This window comes from Anolis carolinensis, unplaced genomic scaffold (assembly GCF_035594765.1).
Source record: "Anolis carolinensis isolate JA03-04 unplaced genomic scaffold, rAnoCar3.1.pri scaffold_7, whole genome shotgun sequence".
Lineage (NCBI taxonomy): Eukaryota > Metazoa > Chordata > Lepidosauria > Squamata > Dactyloidae > Anolis > Anolis carolinensis.
Window position 1 is genome coordinate 4,386,549 of NW_026943818.1, and position 21,065 is coordinate 4,407,613.

Here is a 21,065-nt window from a genome sequence, read left to right on the forward strand (position 1 = left end):
CGGAGAGGCATGTGTAATGTTTTCTCATCCCATGGGGTGAGCTTGTGAGAAAAACCTCTCCTCTGTTCCCTGTGAAATTGTCCAAGCTAAGAACAGGAGCTTGGTCAGGGTCAAATTCTCTACACTAGAAAGCCTTGTCACACAAGTTGAATCTAACAATGGCTCTGAAAGCATCTCTTTGGAGCAACTAAACACGGGAAGGCGCTTGTATAGCCCCGAGGCTCTGCATTGAAACAGTTGGTGACACAGCATTGCGTCTGAGAATGTGGTCGGGTCTAGAAAGGACATGCAGGCTGAGGAAGATACAATTGGATGAAAATATGACAATCACCAGGACTAAATTCAGTGGGAGTGTCACATTGGCATTACGTGGTTCATCTCCTCCTTTCCTCATTTTGTTTCAGCTGGGGGCCAATTTTTCCTCCCAAATCCCACAGCAAGCCCGAAGACTTTTCTCCTCATCAGTTCCTCTCAAAACAGTATGTCACATCATTTTCGTCACGTTGGAAGGAATTATAGAGAAAAAAAGTGAGCCTACCCAGTCTATTTTAACATGTGAGTTTTAACCTGCAATTTATCTGCGAATTTTAGCCTACATTTTGCCTGTGTGTTTCTTGGTAAATGTATTTTAATAGTGTTGTGTTTTATCTCTCTGTTATAATCATGCTGTACCACATGTCAAGCCACAAGGAGAACCAGGTAATAAAATGGTTGTTGTTATCATCATCATCATCATCATCATCATCATCATCGTCGTCGTCGTCGTCGTCGTCATCATCATATGATCATTAGGGTTGTGCATTCGGGGTAAACCTTGCTCCACTTTGTTAATGTGGGATTTTACTCTGACACACTTCATATCCCAGCTTTTATTAGGGGCTGCAATTCATTTTTTGGATCCTTCTGAAATTGGGAGGGTAGATATCTGTTTTTGGAAATTGGACCATTATTGGGGGGCGGGGCTTCCCACCAAAGCTCCTCTTCCCAGCTTTTGTTTAAGGAGGCTTCTTACCTACTGCTGCTTCTAGTCTAGAGCAAGAGGCAGCTACAGGCACACTCTGGGCCTGCCTACACACCACTCCACACATACTGTCGCACCTCAGGTTAGCTTCACCTTGCCAAATACACCAGGCTGCACACAGGTTGACGTCTTTTGTAGTTTATTAGGAAGTAGGAAATAAATAGTTCTTAAAAAGCAAAAGTAAAGTTCCAAAAGATTGTTGCAAAACAAGGCTGTAAAGAATAATCCCAGAAAACATTAGGCATAAAACAAGGTCCCATTAATGCATGACAAAGTACCATGAACATGAACACACAAGGCTGCAAGATAATCCGGGAAAGCAAGAGCTTGCTTCTTGACTCGAACGAGAAGTTGCTTTGACAAAGGTTTTTCTCTCAGCACACTCTTTTAATACTCTTTGCATAGCATGAAAGCATTTCTTTGGCCTCTGACCTCCCTCTTGTTTGCTATTCTAACACTCCTGCGAACCCGGAATTCCAAACAGCCAACTTGACCTAAAGATTCCATTTCGTCAAGGCCAGACAGCTTGTTAGCACTAGCATCTGTCTGCATGCTATCAAACTGAGAGCTGTCCACCCTTCCTGAGTCAATTTACACCTGGCGAACTTCAGTATCATCTTCAGTATCATCAACACCATTCCCTGCCATGGGAAAGCCTCCCTGTTCCTCATCTTCCACAGCAGGAACACTCTGAACCTGAATCCCATAATTCCCATCAGAGTCATCTTGAACCTGAATCCCATCATCTTGAACCTGAATCCCATAATCCCCATCAGAGTCATTCTGAGGCTCCAGCTGAGTCACAACACATAAACTCTCGTTCCAAGGCAAGGAGGCAAGTTTTAGGAGGCACTTGGCTGGGGACGAAAGCAGGCTTTCGTGTCGGGCAGATTTTTGTGTGGGGAGGGGGCTTCCCGTTTTGTGTTCCCAAATAAGCAAAGACACAAAAGAAATGGTAGAAATGGAAGGAATGAATTCTGCGCACAACTCTAATCATCATCATTATTATTTTGGTGTATTATACCATCCTTGGATGTTTTCGTGGGATGGTTGTGCTTTTGCTTTTTTTCATTTTGGGGGGATTTCTGCATGGTTTGGAAGCAAAATGTACTGAAATGCACCCCAAAAGTCTCTTTAAAAATACTTATTGGTTGGGGGCTTTGAGAGACTGTTTTGAGGTCTTTGCGGGTCACAAAAGAAAGGTTCAAAGGCCTTGGGTGGACCACATGATACAACTTGTCTGCTGTGACACATCTTCTCAGAACTTCTAGTGTCCCTTGGAATTCAGAAGGAAAAGAACAGGGAGACGAACACGGTGCGGCGTCTTCCTTTCCCGCAGAGCTGAGACAAATTGGGATATTGGGAACAAAAATGCAAATCAAATTGGAGCTTTCATTCCCTTTGATGAATGCTCAGCTTTTCTTTTTGTTCTTCGGCTCCTTTGACAATTTCAAATGGCTAGACGTGCTTTGACAACTCTGGTGGAAACCAAAGGAGACATTGTTGTCTCTCCCGTGTTCCACATCAGTGGAAGGCACCCACCGGGGACATCCTGCATAAACAAGATACATAATCATAAATGTACAAAGTGCTGAGATGTGCTGAAGTCCCACCCACTGTGTAGGCGTATCTGGGAGCCCCAGATGTTCCAATACACACACCGAGGACTGAAGCATGATTCCTATATTTGTAGTGTTCTTAGATTCACATTGGTGATATAGCCTTCATGATGGAGATCCAAGTGATTTCCATGGACATCTTTCACAAGGAGCCAACCATTCTTAAATAGTAAATGCTGAGCATTAAAACACTTAAGATTTTTTGTTGTCCCTTCTTTCTGTGTTTTATGTACTTCCTGCTTGTGGGTTGGTTTGGATCCTTGACTTTGGATTGGTTTAGGTCTTATTCTCCTTCTATTATTGCTCTGGTCTTTGTGACCATGGTAGTTTCAGAAATGACTGAAGACCAGAGCCAGTCCAACAATGAGACAAATTAAGCGATCGCTTCGGGCGCAAAACATACGGGGGCACAGTCGAGACTGCTTTTTCTGTTGATTTGTTGTAAAACATGATGTTTTGGTGCTTAATTTGTAAAATCTTAATGTAATTTGATGTTTAATAGGCTTTTCCTTAATTCCTCCTTATTATCCAACATTTTCGCTTATCCAATGCTTTTATTTTTCAGTGATTGGTTTTTTTTTGGGGGGGGGGGTGTGCCAAAATTCTGTTCGCCTACACTTGAAAAATACCTAGGGCCGGTCTCTATTGAAGACTTGCTCTGAACCTTTTCAACTTTTGTGAACTTCCTTGGTTACTCAGGTCACACCTGCCTTGGCTTGACTCACCTGTAACTGCGTCTCCCTACTAAAGTCTCATCTTTTCCGGCCAATTGCAGTAGGTTCCTTAGCACTTTAAATATAGCACTGGTTGTGAACACTGCTAAGAACATGGTTAGTTCAAAATATAGTTTATAGGAGGCTGACCAACAAAACCAAGAAGGATATTGATAATCTAGAACATGTCCATGTTGTGGTAATCTCTGAGTGGTTAGACTCAATTTAACCCTCTCTGGGGGAGATTCCACCAAAAATCAGCAGAGTAGCAAAAGCTTTCAAATGCAACAGTTACTTACACGGGGTGAGCAAGAGATGCCTTTGACCATGGACTGTGGAGTCTCAGTAAAAGTTCAAAATTTATTCAGGTAAAAAGAACTCCATTGTAGATAGAAAGGCTTGGGAGCTGTCTAGTCTACTCTAGACTGGTTTCTAAGGAAAAATAAGAAAAGAAAAATAACAAACATCTAAATAGTTACATCTTGCCAGGAGAGACAGCAAGATGCTGCTTGTTAGCTAGAAGAACAAAGGGAGAAGAGAGAACCAAAATGGTTCCAACCTCATGGTCCAGTTTATTGGGGCCATAAAAGACATTCTGACCAATGGGAAGTTAGTGTCCCTAGAGATTCACATTTCTACTAACTTCAAAGTAAGGGATGTGACGTAAACAGGATGGAGTGAAACACAGTAAAGCCTGTCTAGGCATGCTTTGGAAACAGGGAAAGGATTCCCTCAATCTAACTCTATCATCTAACTACATCTAGACTTCAGTAGTCCAGGATGATTCCCAACAGTCCAGAGGTGACCAAATGTTTGGAAACCAAGCCGTATAAGGAGTGGCTTGTGGAGCAGGGGATTCGCTAGAAGAAAAGGCTGATGGTGACATGGGAGCCATGTTTCTGTATTTGGAAGGATATCACATTGAGGAAGGGGCAGCCTTGTTTTCTGCTGTTTTGGACACTAGGACACAATTGAGCCATGGATTCAGATTGCAGGAAAAGATATTCCACCTAAATATTAGAAAGACCTTCCTAAGCTTTGACCATTTTGGTTGCCCTTCTCTGGACATATCCTGACTTGTCAATATCCTTCTTGAACTCAGAAATGGACACAATATTCCAGGTGATATTTCTGCTAGATCTCATTCTCTTCCCTGCTTCTTTTTAAATATTAGATTACTCTATTGTTCTGATTTAGAATGGTTCCTTTTACAGAAAGAAGAGCCACAAGAATAGGCTTATGAATAAATTAAGAATGGACAGAGCAAAATCACTTCAAATCGCCTGACAAATGCTTGGGTTTTCAGCGCTGTTCTAGAGGTCTCTAAGGGCCAAAAACATGGGATCTGGGGAATACATGGGTCCTCTGGACCAATCTACCCAATTATCTGCTGACACCAGATCAGCTAAGAAAGCCATATCCCTGTTCTCATTCCCATGTGCTTCCTCCTCATATGCAGTGTCCATTCAAAGGGAAGCAATGCAAGTGTCAGGACCAATCGATTTCCAAGTTAGCCACCAGCCCCAAGAGCCCCTCTCATTAGAAACAATTTACATGCCGCACATCAGTATGACAGCTCTAGCGAGGGATTTGTTTAGCTAATTTAGAGTAATGGAGAAGAGAAATTAATCACGTTAACACTGATGCTCCCTGGCATGGCAAGGCGAAGGCTACACATCATGGCGGCACACCTGTCATTTCTGACTTCTGCGCCTCCCTTGCCCAGGTCTCCTTGCCTCCCCTTCTCTGCCCCTGAGCAAGGAGTTCAATGTTGTAATCACAGCCTTGGGATATCAAGGCAGAAGCCTTGAGTGTGGGAAAAGCAAAAAATAAAATAAAATATGAACCTTCTTAGCAAGGTTAAAGCACACCAGATAATCTGTTTGAAGTTCTCCAGTGTGCTGATGCATCTGAACTGAAGCAGGAAATGGAAAACATGGAAGTTGGGGCAACTAAGAGAGAATCATTCGGTGCCCCAAAGCAAAAACAGGTGCCTGCCCTCCCAAATTCAGGAGGTTCCCAAAAAAAATGAATCAGGGCTCCAACGAAACCCGGGACACAAAATGGATTGCGGTTTACCCAGAATGCACAAGCCTAATGCACACTTGGTGTCTCTGATACTCTTCTGGTAATCCGATGCACATCATATATTTTTGATGCATATCCAGAACTTTTGATGAGTACTGGGTATTTCCAATGCATATCTGACACTTATGATGTAAGTTGGACACCTTTGATGCACATAAGACACTTCTGATATACATCTAGTACATCTGATTTTAAATTGTTAAATTGTTTTTATCTATATATTGTTTTAATTGCTTCTATTTGTTCCTAGCTAGGGCTAGGAGGCAATATAGACATCTCATAAATAAATAAATGGTTCTTGCTTCCTTCAGTATGACTTTACCTTCCTTATGGTTTAGAGTTACTTTCTGAATTGTTTGTTTCCCCATGGAGAGCCTTCTTTAACAATACCATTGTAAATGAGAAGCCTACCTATAAAAAAACCCCACTACCCTGGCTTATCGATTTTTTTGTTTTTAGAAAGAAATATTCAGTCTCTGTTCTTGATTCGGAGCATTTAGCTACAGAGTCACATTGGCTGCCTTGCCTTCTCATCCATTTCTCGGCAAACCCGGTCGGACCAAAAATAATGAATTTTGAAAATCCTGATAAAGTCCCATCCAAAGCCTAGTAAAGGCATTGCAGATCTTTTCACTGACTTAATTGGGTTAATGTATCAGCCATAACCAGGATACTTTCGTGCAAAACGTTTGGGGAAATGTCAGAGAAATTTCACCCTGCGAGTTGATATATGACCACACATACCTATTCGGAAATCAGGGATCACATGTATCTATATTTTAAGGCTAAGCTTATTTTGTCATGACAGCTGACTTCCATACCAGTTTGGTGTTTAATCCACTCGGTGTTTTAGTCCAAACTTTAAAAGACAAATCCAAGATCCTGAACCCTATCCCGCCAAATAGGTTCCTTATTGAAATAACTCCTGCACAATTCAAACTTAAAACCACTCTCCCACTGATGTGGAAGCCATAAACTTTTACTATCCATAATATATAGCACTATCATTGAAGAGAGCACTGTGTTGGCAGTGGTGCTTTCTCTTTGCAGGACATCCTTGGGATAATGATTAGGCTTGTGCATTTTGGCTGAACCTCAATCTGATTCGGATTGCTGAATTCCAGGAGACCCATGGATCCATTTTTGCACATCTCCCGAAAATGGGTGGATTGCCGAATAGCCGTTTCCAGTCTGCAGCTGAAGGATCCAGGAAGATCTGGCCCATTGGTGGGAATGGGGAACTTATGAGGGTCCCATTTCGATTCCTGGGATCCTTTTCTTTCATTCTTTCACGGGAGCCTGGGTTTGAAGAACGGGGTTAAGGAAGCATCCTTCTTGAGGCCCTTTCCTTAGCTTGCATAAGATACATCACAGTGTTCTTCTATTCTGATTGGCACAACAGGCAGGGTCCATTGGGAAACCCTGTGCGAACAGCACACGGTAGACTCTCCGTGCTGCGTGGTGTTGAATAGGGGAAGAAGAGCCGTGATCGGTTGCCATGTGGTCTCGTAACAGACAAAAAAATGTGATGGCCGAGCCCTTACCATTGTGGCTATCCAACCAAGCCAAAGGGAATCGACCACTCTGAATCCATGCACAAGTCTAATAATGATACAAGTTTTTTTAATGATCCTTTCCAGTCCTTTCCAGTACATGGCAGTCCTAAGGTGGCCCTATCAAAGGTAGGTTTTCTGGCCTACTCTTCAATGGGCCATTTTTTCAAATATTTAAATATGGCTCTTATGTCTCCTCTCAGCCTTATTTTCTCCAAGTTACCCAGTTCCCTCAGTCTTTCCACCAAGCTGGAGGGTATCTCTTTTTTTTTGTTCATTATTTTTTATTTTATAAAGAAACATAATACATCAAAAGTGGTGGAACAATATATTGATAGGAAAGTAAGGGAAGTGAAAGGTTCTGAAAATAGGTGAAGAGAGGAAACCGGAGGGGGGGGGGGAGAGAAAGAAAGAAAAGAAAAGAAAAATAATAATAAAATAAATTTAAAAAATTGGTTGACTTCCCATCTTGACCTCGGAGTTTTCTTTTTCGTTGATTACATATTGGTACTTTCCCATTGTCTCTTTTCGCTTAAACCGTTTTATATTGTAGACTAGCTGTGCCCGACCACGCGTTGCTGTGGCGAAGTATGTAGATAAGTCTATCGTGACGTCCATTCTTCTTTTTATCAAGAATTTTATGAAGTTTGTCCAGTCTGTTTTATTTTTACCCTCTCTTATTTTTTGTGTTAGCTTATCCATTTGTATCATGTCCAAGATTCTGATTAACCATTCCTCGGGAGTATGAAGTTTTTTCCTTTTCCAGACTTTCGCTATTGTTAGTCTGGCTGCGGTGCTTATGTAGAATAATATTCTGTCCTAATTTTTTTTAAAAAAATTTGAATTTGTAAAGCTTAGTAAAGCTGGAGGTTATCTCAAAACTATTCCACCCTTTTAGCCATTACAACAAGGGAAACTTTGCTTTCTTTTTCCTCCTGTTGAAGTTCAACAGGGACAAATGCAAGATACTTCACTTCGGCAGAAAAAATGGAAATCAAAGATACAGAATGGGGGACGATGCCTGGCTTGACAGCAGTGTGTGCGAAAAAGACCTTGGAGTCCTCGTGGACAACAAGTTAAACATGAGCCAGGAATGTGATGCGGCTGCTAAAAAAGCCAATGGGATTCTGTCCTGCATCAATAGGGGAATAGCGTCTAGATCCAGGGAAGTCATGCTCCCCCTCTATTCTGCCTTGGTCAGACCACGCCTGGAATACTGTGTCCAATTTTGGGCACCGCAGATGAAGGGAGATGTTGACAAGCTGGAAAGCTGGAAAGCGTCCAGAGGAGGGCGACTAAAATGATTAAGGGTCTGGAGAACAAGCCCTATGAGGAGAGGCTTAAAGAGCTGGGCATGTTTAGCCTGCAGAAGAGAAGGCTGAGAGGAGACATGATAGCCATGTACAAATACGTGAAGGGAAGTCATAGACAGGAGGGAGGGAGCTTATTTTCTGCTGCCCTGCAGACTAGGACACGGAACAATGGCTTCAAACTACAGGAAAGGAGATTCCACCTGAACATTAGGAAGAACTTCCTCACAGTGAGGGCTGTTCGGCAGTGGAACTCTCTCCCCCGAACTGTAGTGGAGGCTCCTTCTTTGGAAGCTTTTAAGCAGAGGCTGGATGGCCATCTGTCGGGGGTGCTTTGAATGCGATTTCCTGCTTCTTAGCGGGGGGTTGGACTAGATGGCCCATGAGGTCTATTCCAACTCTACTATTCTATGATTCTATGATCCTCCCTTGTTCCTTGTATGTTGTTTCTCAAATCTCGTTTGGAAGCTCGAAGGCAGGGATTGTCCGGCTCTTTATCTTTGTCAACACCGCTTAGCTTTTTATGCCACTTTGAGGCTCTTTCAGTATAAATGCATTAATTTTTTTTGGAAATGTATGTCTAGCTCATGAGTCACCCATTGCCTTTCCAGGTTTAACTCAACCGCTGCACAGCTAAAAAACAAGAGGCGCTTTGCTCAGACACGAGAAGGTGCCAGGCATCGCAAAAGCCTCCCCATTAGCATGTTTTGATCATTTCTCATTCATTTTTTGCAGACATTCAAATGAAATGCTCACCATAAAAAATATTAAACGTCGCATGCAAATGAGAACGGCATCTCCTTTTTTTCCCTCACAACAATTCATTATCTCTTGATAATATTTGTAAGCAGATTCCTCTTGGAAAAAAGCAACATAATAACAACAACACTACCACACGCATATAAGCAAACTTCATAGACATTAATTCAGAAGAAGGTTAATTTGCCCCAGGGGAATAACCCTGGGGAACTATCAAAGCTAGAATGCTTTAATACGTTCCTTTAGCCTACATTTTGGGGGGTCTTTTCTTGTTCACTATCAAGGAGAAGAACTTCATTCAAACAAACAAACAGAGTAACAGAAGACATATTAAAAAGAAAGACTGGGGCATGAAATGGATCAAACTCTTAATTGGATCAAAGTCTACAATTAGCAGAGGTTTGTTCAAGCAACAATGTGTTATAATCATAGAATCATACAATCCTAGAGTTGGAAGAGGCCCCAAGGGCTAACCAACCAAGCAGGAAAACATCAGCTCAACATCAACAGTATGATGCAGCTGCTGAGAAAGCCAATACAATTCTAGGCTGCATTAATAGATATATATGTTGTGGAAGGCATTCATGGCCGGAATCACAGGGTTATTGTATGTTTTCCGGGCTGTATGGCCATGTTCAAGAAGCATTCTCTCCTGACATTTCATCCACATCTATGGCAGGCATCCTCAGAGGTTGTGAGGTATATTGGGAAAACTAAGCAAGGAAATTTTATATATCTGTGGAAAGTCCAGGGTGGGAGAAGGAACTCTTGTCTGTTGGAGGCCAGTGTGAATGTTGTAATGTTGCCATAGATGTGGATTGTGGATTATCTGCCTTGATATTCTGGGTTATATGGCTGTGTGAAAGGACCCTCAGGGCTTTTCCACACAGCCAGATAACCCAGAATATCAAAGCAGAATAACCCACAATATCTGCTTTGAACTGGGTTATCTGAGTCCACACTGCCCTATATCCCAGTTCAATGTTTAGTGCTAAATTCACAAATATAGTAATTCCTACATAACATTACCATGTATTGAACTGCTTTTTCTGTCAATTTGTTGTAAAACATGATGTTTTGGTGCTAAATTTGTAAAATCATAATGTAATTTGATGTTTAATAGGCTTTTCCTTAATCCTTCCTTATTAACCAACATTTTTGCTTAATTCTGTTCACTTACACTTGAAAATTACCTAGGGCCGGCCCTGTCCAGAAGTATTCTCTCCTGACGTTTTGCCCACATCTATGGCAGGCATCTTCACAACCTCTGGGCTCGGGCTGTGGCGCAGGCTGGAGAACAGCTGCAATGAATCACTGCAATGAATCACTCTGACCACGAGGTCATGAGTTCGAGGCCCGCTCAGAGCCTATGTTTGTTTGTCTTTGTTCTATGTTAAAAGGCATTGAATGTTTGCCTATATGTGTAATGTGATCCACCCTGAGTCCCCTTTGGGGTGAGAAGGGCGGAATATAAATGCTGTAAATAAACCTGCCCGTTCCTTCCATAAACCTGCCCGTTCCTTGCGATCATCCGGGGAGGCCCTGTTATCACCATTGCCTATATCCCAGGCTCGCCTTGTAAGTACAAGGGAGAGGGCCTTCTCTGCTGTGGCCCCCCGATTGTGGAACTCACTACCTACTGAAATAAGGCAAGCTCCCACTCTGTTAGCTTTTAGGAGAGAATTGAAAACATGGCTCTTCCGTTGTGCTTTCGGTGAGTAATTTCTGTCATATATCTCCGTATTACTCCCCTCCGAACTTCTATCCTCTAGATTACCCCTTCCAAATGTCCCTGCCCATAGTGGAGTACTTCTCTGTCCCTCTCACTCTGGGTTTTATCTTTGTGTTCAAGCGGCCTGCCCTTGATTTATTGTTGTTGTTGTTTTTTTTGTTTTTTTTTATTTATTTATTGATGTTCTGTTTATTATTATTTATTGTATTTTAAATGGTGTTATGATATGTTGTTTTTATATTTTATTATGTTGTATTGCTCTGGGCATGGCCCCATGTTAGCCGCCCCGAGTCCCCATTGGGGAGATGGTGGCGGGGTATAAATAAAGTTTTATTATTATTATTATTAAATAAATGTCAGGAGAGAATACTTCTGGAACATGGCCAGACAGCCCGGAAAACATACAACAACCATTGAGAAGCTTGTTTCCCGCTGATCTGGAGATGAGAAGCAATGGAGCAATGACTTCAAATGGCAGGAAAACATTCCACCTAAACCTCAGGAAGAAATTCCTGGTGGTAAGAGCTGATCAGCAGTGGAATATGCTGTCTCCGAAGGCAGTGGTGTCTCCTTCTCTGGAGTTATTCAAGCAGAGGCTGTGTTCCTGCAGGGCAGAATGGGGTTGGACTGGATGGCCCTTGGGGTCGCTTCCAACTCTGGGATTCTATGAACCTATGATCATTGCCATCACCATCATCTCTCTGTCTTCTCCTCTGTCATCTTCATCTTTTGTTTCCTTCTCCTCTCCCTTATTGTTCCTCTTGCTTTCATCTGCCTCCTCCTCTTCCATTTGCTGACTCATAGGGAGGCAGCTTTGTCTGAGAGCGCTCTCCATTCCTTGCCAGGATCTACATCATGGGCCTCCAGGGTTTTTTTCTGACAACATGACTTATCGGTGCAACATCTGTCCAGTGGGTGAGCAAGGGAACAGAAGCCACATGGCAAAGGCAGGCTGCAGGGTAGAGATTTCGCAGACATGTTAGCAGCTGATTCTCCTTGCAGTGACTGAGAAGGGTCGAGTCTTCTTCTTTTTCCTTCCAAGCACAACATGAGGCCGAAGCAAAGCACTCTTTCTTTTCTTTTTTTTCTAAGGCAGAATAAACAGCATAAGAAAGAAGAAATGAGCAGAGTGTGGTGGAGAATTCACCGCACAAGAGGAGAGCAGGAGGAGGAATCCAAACCATGAAAAATGATCTAAGTCCCTTTCAGCCGCTGCACCACTTTCTCTCGACAGACAGTCGCAATGTTGCCTCTGGCTGTGGAATCTTTCTCCATGAAGTCCCGGAGCAAAGCCTCCAGCAGGTCTCCTTGATCTAGTTTGCCTTTGCCAACCTGATTCGTCCCAGGCTGGAACACCTCCAGCATGTGGGCCGATGAGCAGGCAGGCTTAATGAACCAACTTGGGGGATCTGGAAACTTTTCAGAACTTTCCTAGAACCACACAGAACTCTCACTAGCTATCTCGATGGTGGGAAACAAAACAAAATTATTCTTCTCTCCGAAGGAAAGAGTGGAGGAATGAAAGTGGTTCTCTTTATAAAAAACAACATGATACTGCTGCTTTGCCTCCAAAGGAGACTGTTTTCAGGAATCTTTGAAGAGTTTGAGCTAGGGATGTGCACAATATATGTTTCCTTCGTTTCCTTGTTCATTCTTTTCGTGTCAACTGTTTGTATACACGAAACGAATGGCGAAATTTTCGTAGGAAACGAGAGACGACGAGAAAATGAAAGCTGCCCAGTCGTCATGCTTGCTTTAGTTTTCCTTTTGTTTCGGAGGCATAACAATAAGCAGGTACTGACAGAGGTCTGCTTCCCCATGACAGCTGATGTGTGCCAATGGGTGTTGGTAATAATATTAATATCAATAACAATAGTTACTCTGGGTCCCTAAGCTGAATCTGAGAGAGGAGTGCTTCCCTGTGACAGCTGATGTGTGCCAATGGGTATTAATAATAATATTAATATCAATAACAATGGTTACTCTGGGACTCTAAGCTAGGTCTGAGAGAGGGCTGCTTCCCATGATGGCTATTGTGTACCAATGGGTGTTAATAATAATAATAATAATAATAATAATAATAATAATAATATCAATAACAATTGTTACTCTGAGACCATAAGCTGGGTCTGAGAGAGGTCTGCTTTCCCATGACAGCTGATGTGTGCCAATGGGTGTTAATATTAATATTAATAACAATAGTTACTCTGGGACCCTAAGCTGGGTCTGAGAGAGGTCTGCTTCCCCATGACAGCTGATGTGTGCCAATGGGTGTTAATAATAATATTAATATTAATAACAATTGTTACTCTGGGACCCTAAGCTGGGTCTGAGAGAGGCCTACTTTCCCATGACAGCTGATGTGTGCCAATGGGTGTTAATAATAATATTAATATTAATAACAATTGTTACTCTGGGACCCTAAGCTGGGTCTGAGAGAGGCCTACTTTCCCATGACAGCTGATGTGTGCCAATAGGTGTTGATAATAATATTAATATTAATAAGAATAGTTATTCTGGGACCCTAAGCTGGGTCTGAGAGAGGGCGGTTTCCCCATGACAGCTGATGTGTGCCAATAGGTGTTGATAATAATATTAATATTAATAACAATTGTTACTCTGGGACCCTAAGCTGGGTCTGAGAGAGGCCTACTTTCCCATGACAGCTGATGTGTGCCAATGGGTGTTAATAATAATATTAATATTAATAACAATTGTTACTCTGGGACCCTAAGCTGGGTCTGAGAGAGGCCTACTTTCCCATGACAGCTGATGTGTGCCAATAGGTGTTGATAATAATATTAATATTAATAAGAATAGTTATTCTGGGACCCTAAGCTGGGTCTGAGAGAGGGCGGCTTCCCCAAGACAGCTGATGTGTGCCAATGGATGTTAATATTAATATTAATAACAATAGTTACTCTGGGACCCTAAGCTGGGTCTGAGAGAGGTCTGCTTCCCCATGACAGCTGATGTGTGCCAATGGGTGTTAATAATAATATTAATATTAATAACAATTGTTACTCTGGGACCCTAAGCTGGGTCTGAGAGAGGCCTACTTTCCCATGACAGCTGATGTGTGCCAATAGGTGTTGATAATAATATTAATATTAATAAGAATAGTTATTCTGGGACCCTAAGCTGGGTCTGAGAGAGGGCGGTTTCCCCATGACAGCTGATGTGTGCCAATGGGTGTTAGTGTTTTTGCTGAATTCCTCCAAAATGTATGATTTTATGTAAGTTGGAGAGGATCTAAGAAGAGCATAATTGCAATATAATTAATGAATTAGAAGAATGAGATACGTTAAGTGTCTTCAGTACCCCACTCCCTATAATTATCTGCAGGAAACACATTCATTAACAACCTCTGAGTGAGTGCTCACAGTTCATATTGGCAATCTGAGATTCCTTCCCAGGAGGATTGGGGTAAACAGGGGGAAGCACTGATTGCTCCAGATGGATTGTGTGTTTCATGCATTGGAAGAATCCTTGCTTCCTACCAAGGGATCTCTTGTGATTTTGATTTTGGTTCTTCATGTCACTTGTTTTCTGCTGCTCTGGAGACTAGGATGTGGAACAATGGCTTCAAACTACAGGAGAGGAGATTCCACTTGAACATCAGGAAGAACTTCCTCACTGTGAAAACTGTTCAGCAGTGGAACTCTTTGCCCCGGAGTGTGGTGGAGGTTCTTTCTTTGGAGGATTTTAAGCAGAGGCTGGATGGCCATCTGTCGATGGTGCGATTTTCTGCTTCTTGGCAGGAGGTTGGACTGGATGGCCCATGAGGTCTCTTCCAACTCTATGATTCTATGCTGTGGTTGCCTGCCTGTCCTTAATTTGGAGGGCATTTGTAATCAGGGGAGTGATGTCAGGGGATGCTGGGAGAGGGAGTTAAATCGAACATCCGTCGTCCTGACTGTTTTGATGACTCAGTTTTCTCCGTCTGCTCACCCGAAGGACAACTTGAGCACCAACAAAATGACAGCTCCGTCATTGTTTTACTGCGGATCCCAGCAGGTCTAATTACTTTATTTACAAGTTATATACAATTACGCAAAGCCATAACTCTCTGGACACATGGCACTCAGCTCGCCAAGGCTGTTATCTGTACAAGCTGGAACCTCCTGCATTCCTCAGTTCATGATGAAAGTTCCGGTAAGACAGTTCAAACAGAAGCCCTGACCTATTGGTCCTGTGGGCAATCAATCAAGCTGGTTTGTGTTTAACCCATGCGCTGCTGGAATGCTCTGCCAGAATCACACAGTTGCAAACACCCAACAGCATAACTTAATATAACATTTCACTTTAACAACAGAACACACTAACAAGTAATGCCACGATCATGGAAGCGAATGACAAAAATTGCCAAGATATGTATCTAGCTTGTAAGACTGCAACTGCAGAATAGGATGCCAATGAGAAAGAGAGAGACTTAAACAAGTCCGCCCACATTGCTGGGTTTTAACCACACTAGTCCTGCAGGTGGTACAGCTCAATCGAAACTTTGCCGGGCCTCTGTCATGCTTCTTGACATCTCCCACTGTTCACAAAGAGCGCTGAGCATTCAGACGACCACATCCGTAACCTTTTTCAGACGGTGAACGGTGACAAATGAATATGCGATGTGTGGGGGTCCTCACTAGTATTGACAGGGCACTGAAGTGAAGAAATGGCACAGCTGGTGCCAAGACAAGGTTGGTTGGCACTCTTCAGTCAGTCAAGTGAGGAAACTGTCACTGTTAAAGACTCCAGCTATTCCTAATAAGGCATGGTTGAGAGCCCCTCTTTACATTCTGAATTCCCTCTGCCTTCCTCTGGTATAAATCAAGAATAAGTACCAAAGGAAAAAATAGTTGATACTAAGTGAAAAGGGACAACTGTCCTTTTTGTGGGGATTCTCTCTGTTTTCTGTTCTGTGGAATGAGTTGGAAGTAGGAGCTATGTGCAAACAGAAGAACCAAGTATCTTTCTCCAAGCATGTTGTAGTTGTTTGGGCATTGGACTATGATTCTGGAGACCAGGATACGATTCCCTCCTCAGCCATATTGGAAACCCATTAGTTGACTTTGGACAAGTCACACAGTCTCTTTGGCCCAGAAAACCCCATGATAGAATCAAATTAGGCTCTCTATAAATCGGAAACTGTTTGAAGGCACACCACAAATAGATACTCAAGAGCCAACATGATATAGTCGTTTGACAGTTGGATTATGACTTTGGGATGCCAGGGTTTGAGTACTACACAACCTTGGAAACCCTTGGGTGACCAGGACTGGGATGGGCGGAGTTACGAGCTCTGAGGCAGGGCTTAGCTTCTATCCCTGTCCTGCGGCACCTGCTAGGACACAGGGGGTGGGGCTAGAGGAGGGTGCGGGGCCTCTTCCCGAGTGTCTGACGGGACTGAACCTCTATACCCCGCCCCCGTGTTCTAACAAGCACCTCAGGGGAGGTATACAGAGGCTCAGCCCTGTCTCGAGCTCTTGGGAAGAGCCCCCCTACTCCTAGCCCCCCCCCCCCATTTAGTCCTAAAAGGCCTCTCAGGAGAGGTGTAGAGGCTTAGCCCTGTCTCGTGCTCTTGGGAAGAGGCCCCACCCCCACCCCTAGCCCAGCCCTTTAGTCCTAAAAGGCCTCTCAGGAGAGGTATAGAGGCTCAGCCCTGTCTCGTGCTCTTGGGAAGAAGCCACGGCCACTCCTCTAGCTCCGCCCCCTGTGTCCTAACAGGTGCCTCAAGTGCTCAGCCCTGTCTCCAGCACTTGGGAAGAGGCCCCGCCCCTCCCCTGGCCCCGCTGGATTGCTGCAGCACCCACTTTGGAAATCACTGGGTTAGATGGTTGCAGTAATCCTGAGCAGGAGGACTGAGATGGCCACAACTCTGAAGCTCTCCAAAACGATCCAGAGACACTCCAGATTTCCTACAGTAGGGAACTGAAGCTTTGGACCATGATTTAAGCCCCTTCCTTGTAGGTTTCCTATCATTTGAGTGAATGAGTCTGCTCTGAATTTAAATGAACCATCATTTCAAGGAAAAATCTTAGGTTTTCTTGCCAGGATTGATTCAGAGAAAATTTGCCATTGCTTTCCTGTGAGGTGGTGAGAGTGTGACTTCTCCAAGGTCTCTCAGCTGGTTTCAAATCCTGTTCTAGTCCAGCACTCTGTATCACAATAGATGCACTGAATGGAGGAACAGGCCTTCCTTCATTCAATAACATAAATAAAGCTTTTCAAGAAAAGCTCATTTTTTCCATCTTCTTTTTCTCAGTCGCTCCAGTGATCCCTTGACATTTGCGCTTGCATTAGAATGAGCTACTTCTTCTTTGACCTCCCCATCCCTTTGCAAAGTTTCCCTTTCAAGGCAGCTTTCCTTCTGCGCATGTATGTCTATATTCATGTGTGAGTGTGGTGCGTCTAAGGGCCTCGCTGAAGTACCCTCTTTCTGGTCTCCATTTGAAAGTCTAATACTGCAGCGCATCCCACTTCCCCTTCCTTGAGATGGTAGTCCCTGAATCTTGCCCCATGGCTCGCCTCAGCGTGGTCCCTGCAGCGCACACTTGGCAGGAACACTCCTGTGGCATCTGAGGATTTTCTTCCTCTTCTCTTCCCTCCCCACACTGGCTCGACTGAGCTGCCTTTCAAAGATCTGCTTCACTCGCTCAGCATCTCTTTGGTGCTTTTTATGTTGACGCCTTTGTTGTTTCTTCTCCAGCCTCTGCCCAGCGGCCGTTCTCCTCGCCTTGATTCAGCCAGCTGTGCCACGGGAAGGATGTGGGGAAGGAGGGGAGAGGAGGAGAGGAGAGGGGTCTTGGAGGATTCCTATGAAGAGTCCCCCATGACATGGCAGAGCGTGAGCAGAATCCTTCATCTCCAGTCTCCTTATTTTGGTTCCCGTTTGGTCTCCAAATCTAATAAAGGCATTCGCTGAAATTGCTTCCCCCCACCATTCCCACCATCATTGCTACTACTGCTGGAGGAGTTGTCAGGAAAGAGAAGGAAGCAACAAGGAAAGTCAATGCTGGAACAGAGCTGATTCTGAACATGGTTTGAAGTTTGGCAAAGGTTTTGTCTCAACTCTTCATTAGCCTGGACCAGAGGTCTTCAAACTTTTTAAGTGGTGGTCCGATTTACAGTCCCTCAGACTGTTGGAGGGCCAGACTATGATGAAATAGTCCAAAATTAGGGTTGTTGTTGTTGTGTGCCTTCAAGTCATTTTGGACTTAGGTCAACCCTAAGTTTAAAGTTTAGGACAGGGGCCAGGTAAAGGACCTTGGAGGGCCTTCGTTTGTGGACCCCTGATCTAGACGATCTCATAAGGCCATAGATAAGCCAAGAGACCTCCAAAAACCATCTAGATGGTCTAATAAGACTATAGGTAAGTAAAGGGACCCTCAAAGGCCATCTAGACGATCCCATAAGGCCATAGGTGTCAGGATGCAAAACGATCAGCATTCTCCCAGCTGTTCTTTTCACACCTAACTACAAAAAGCCGGACAAAAGACCATTTGGCTGGAAAGGCTGATTTATGACAGGGTCTGGTCTTCAAACGTGGGAAAGGACAAAAGGAAAGGGAGGTGTGAATGGAGAATAAGAGACGTGAAGGGAGGGGGGAGGCAACAACCCAATATACCGAGGGGAAAGAGCGGAAGACGGGCAGTAGAAGCTTTTGCAGTCATCTTGGCAAGGCAGATTCAATAAAGTTTTCCATAGCTACCAGCTGTGTGAGCCTATCTCTGTGTCCTACACCTTCCAGGAATGGACAATAAGTAAGTAAAGAGACCTCCAAAAACCATCTAGACAGTCTCATAAGACCATAGGTAAGAAAAGGAACCCTCAAAAGCCATCTAGACGATCTCATAAGGTCATAGGTAAGCCAAGAGACCTCCAAAAACCATCTAGATGGTCTCATAAGACCATAGGTAAGTAAAGAGACCTCCAAAAACCATCTAGATGGTCTAATAAGACCATAGGTAAGGAAAGGGACCCTCAAAGGCCATCTAGACGATCTCATAAGGCCATAGGTAAGCCAAGAGACCTCCAAAAACCATCTAGATGGTCTAATAAGACCATAGGTAAGGAAAGGGACCCTCAAAGGCCATCTAGACGATCTCATAAGGCCATAGGGAAGCCAAGAGACCTCCAAAAACCATCTAGATGGTCTAATAAGACCATAGGTAAGGAAAGGGAACCTCAAAGGCCATCTAGATGATCTCATAAGTCCATAGGTAAGCCAAGAGACCTCCAAAAACCATCTAGATGGTCTAATAAGACCATAGGTAAGGAAAGGGACCTCAAAGGCCATCTAGACGATCTCATAAGGCCATAGGTAAGCCAAGAGACCTCCAAAAACCATCTAGATGGTCTCATAAGACCACCGCTAAGGAAAGGGGCCCTCAAAGGCCATCTTCCAAAGTATTGTCCATCCTGTCCTTTATGTTCTTTCAGAAGTCTCTGGGAATCTTTGGATCAGTGTCTCCTTTGAGTGTACCAGGATCATGTTGATGTGCACGAAGTCACCCATGCAAGCCATGATGGATGCAAGGCTTGAAAGCTCCCAGGAAATAATGAAGAGTCTCCCAAGTAATTGAATCATGCAAGAGCCTTCTACTACTTCCTGCCTTCTCATCTCGATTCATTCTCAGAGCAAGGTTCAATCTGCTTTCATTAGTCGCACTGCCCTTGAAACAAGGTGGCAGGGGAAAGCAGCCATCGGCAAAGGGCTCTTAGCAATCTGATTAAATCTTCCCAGTGCAAATAGCCTTATCACGCTGTAATTTGGTCCATCTGGGAACGTGATATTTTTGAATTCTTCCCCTGATGCTAATGCTCTCATTCAATGGGTCCACTCGGTTTTTTGCAATTTCTTAGGAAGAGTTTAAGGGATGGAATGACCTGAAGAGTCACAACATTATATTTCCTTCAGCAGAGATGGGATGACAGAGAGCTGTGCTCCTCTCAAAATTCTCCTCTTTTTCTTGTGGAAATGGGAATACCATGAGATTTCTTTCTTTCTCCAAGGTGAGGATAAATTCTTTAACCATTTTTTGCTGCTTACCTTACACTTGTTACTTTTAACTGCTATCAAATCAACTTTGAAATATGGTGGCCACCTGAATTAGAGACCTACAAGTCTACTTGTCATTCCAAAAATGGCACCAATTTTCCCCAATCAGCTCCAGTTTTTGAGATACATAACATATCCCATCTACTAATTGCCATCTCCTCACCCATAGAAAACCATGATGACCATACCTAATAAACTAGACCTGATGTAGTTTATCCAGTGCAAGATACCAAGAATTTGTTTTGGTTGGGCTGTGTTATCTATGGTATCAGCCCAAATAACAACAACAACAACAACAACAACAACAACAACAACAACAACAACAGGCTATATCTGCCTAGAAGATCAGGGGGAAGAGGACACTTACAAGTAAAACAAGCAGTCAAAGAAGAAGAACATGCCCTGGCAGAATATGTAAAGCAAAGTGAAGAACCTGCTTTGATTGAAGTCAGAAATCAGAAACTCCTCAAAGCACAGCAGACAAAGAATCAGTACAAGAGAACCGCACTACAAACTAGAGCTGACAGCTGGCACAACGAAACATTGCATGGAAAGTTCCTTGACAAAATTGAAGGAAAAGCTGATAAGGAGAAAACCTGGCTCTGGCTCACAAATGGGACCCTGAAGAAGGAGACAGAAGGCCTGATCCTTGCAGCCCAGGAGCAAGACATCAGGACAAAGGCAATTAAGGCCAAGATCGAAAAATCAGCGGATGACCCAAAATGCAGACTGTGCAAGGAAATCGACGAAACCATTGATCATATCCTCAGCTGCTGTAAGAAAATCACACATACAGACTACAAACAGAGGCACAACTATGTGGCTCAAATGATCCATTGGAATTTATGCCTCAAGTACCACCTCCCAGCAGTAAAGAACTGGTGGGATCACAAACCTGCAAAAGTATTGGAGAATGAGCACGCAAAGATACTGTGGGACTTCCGAATCCAGACTGACAAAGTTCTGGAACACAACACACCAGACATCACAGTTCTGGAAAAGAAAAAGGTTTGGATCATTGATGTCGCCATCCCAGGTGACAGTCACACTGACGAAAAACAACAGCAAAAACTCAGCCGCTATCAGGACTTCAAGATTGAACTGCAAAGACTCTGGCAGAAGCCAGTGCAGGTGGTCCCGGTGGTGATGGGCACATTGGGTGCCGTGCCAAAAGATCTCAGCCGGCATTTGGAAACAATAGACATTGACAAAATT

At 43.6% G+C, this 21,065-nt stretch overlaps 1 long non-coding RNA gene across 2 annotated transcripts; it reads left to right on the top strand.

Moving 5' to 3' along the window:
• The first annotated feature begins 208 nt into the window (after window positions 1-208).
• LOC134293126 (uncharacterized) lies at window positions 209-20,685 on the top strand. 2 transcript variants are annotated; one of them, XR_010000154.1, is made up of 3 exons: window positions 209-555; window positions 684-699; window positions 17,499-20,685. It is a non-coding gene; the product is annotated as an uncharacterized LOC134293126 (long non-coding RNA). The 2 variants fall into 2 exon arrangements; XR_010000153.1 differs by lacking the exon at window positions 17,499-20,685 and having other exon boundaries at window positions 636-12,354.
• The last annotated feature ends 380 nt before the right edge of the window (window positions 20,686-21,065 follow it).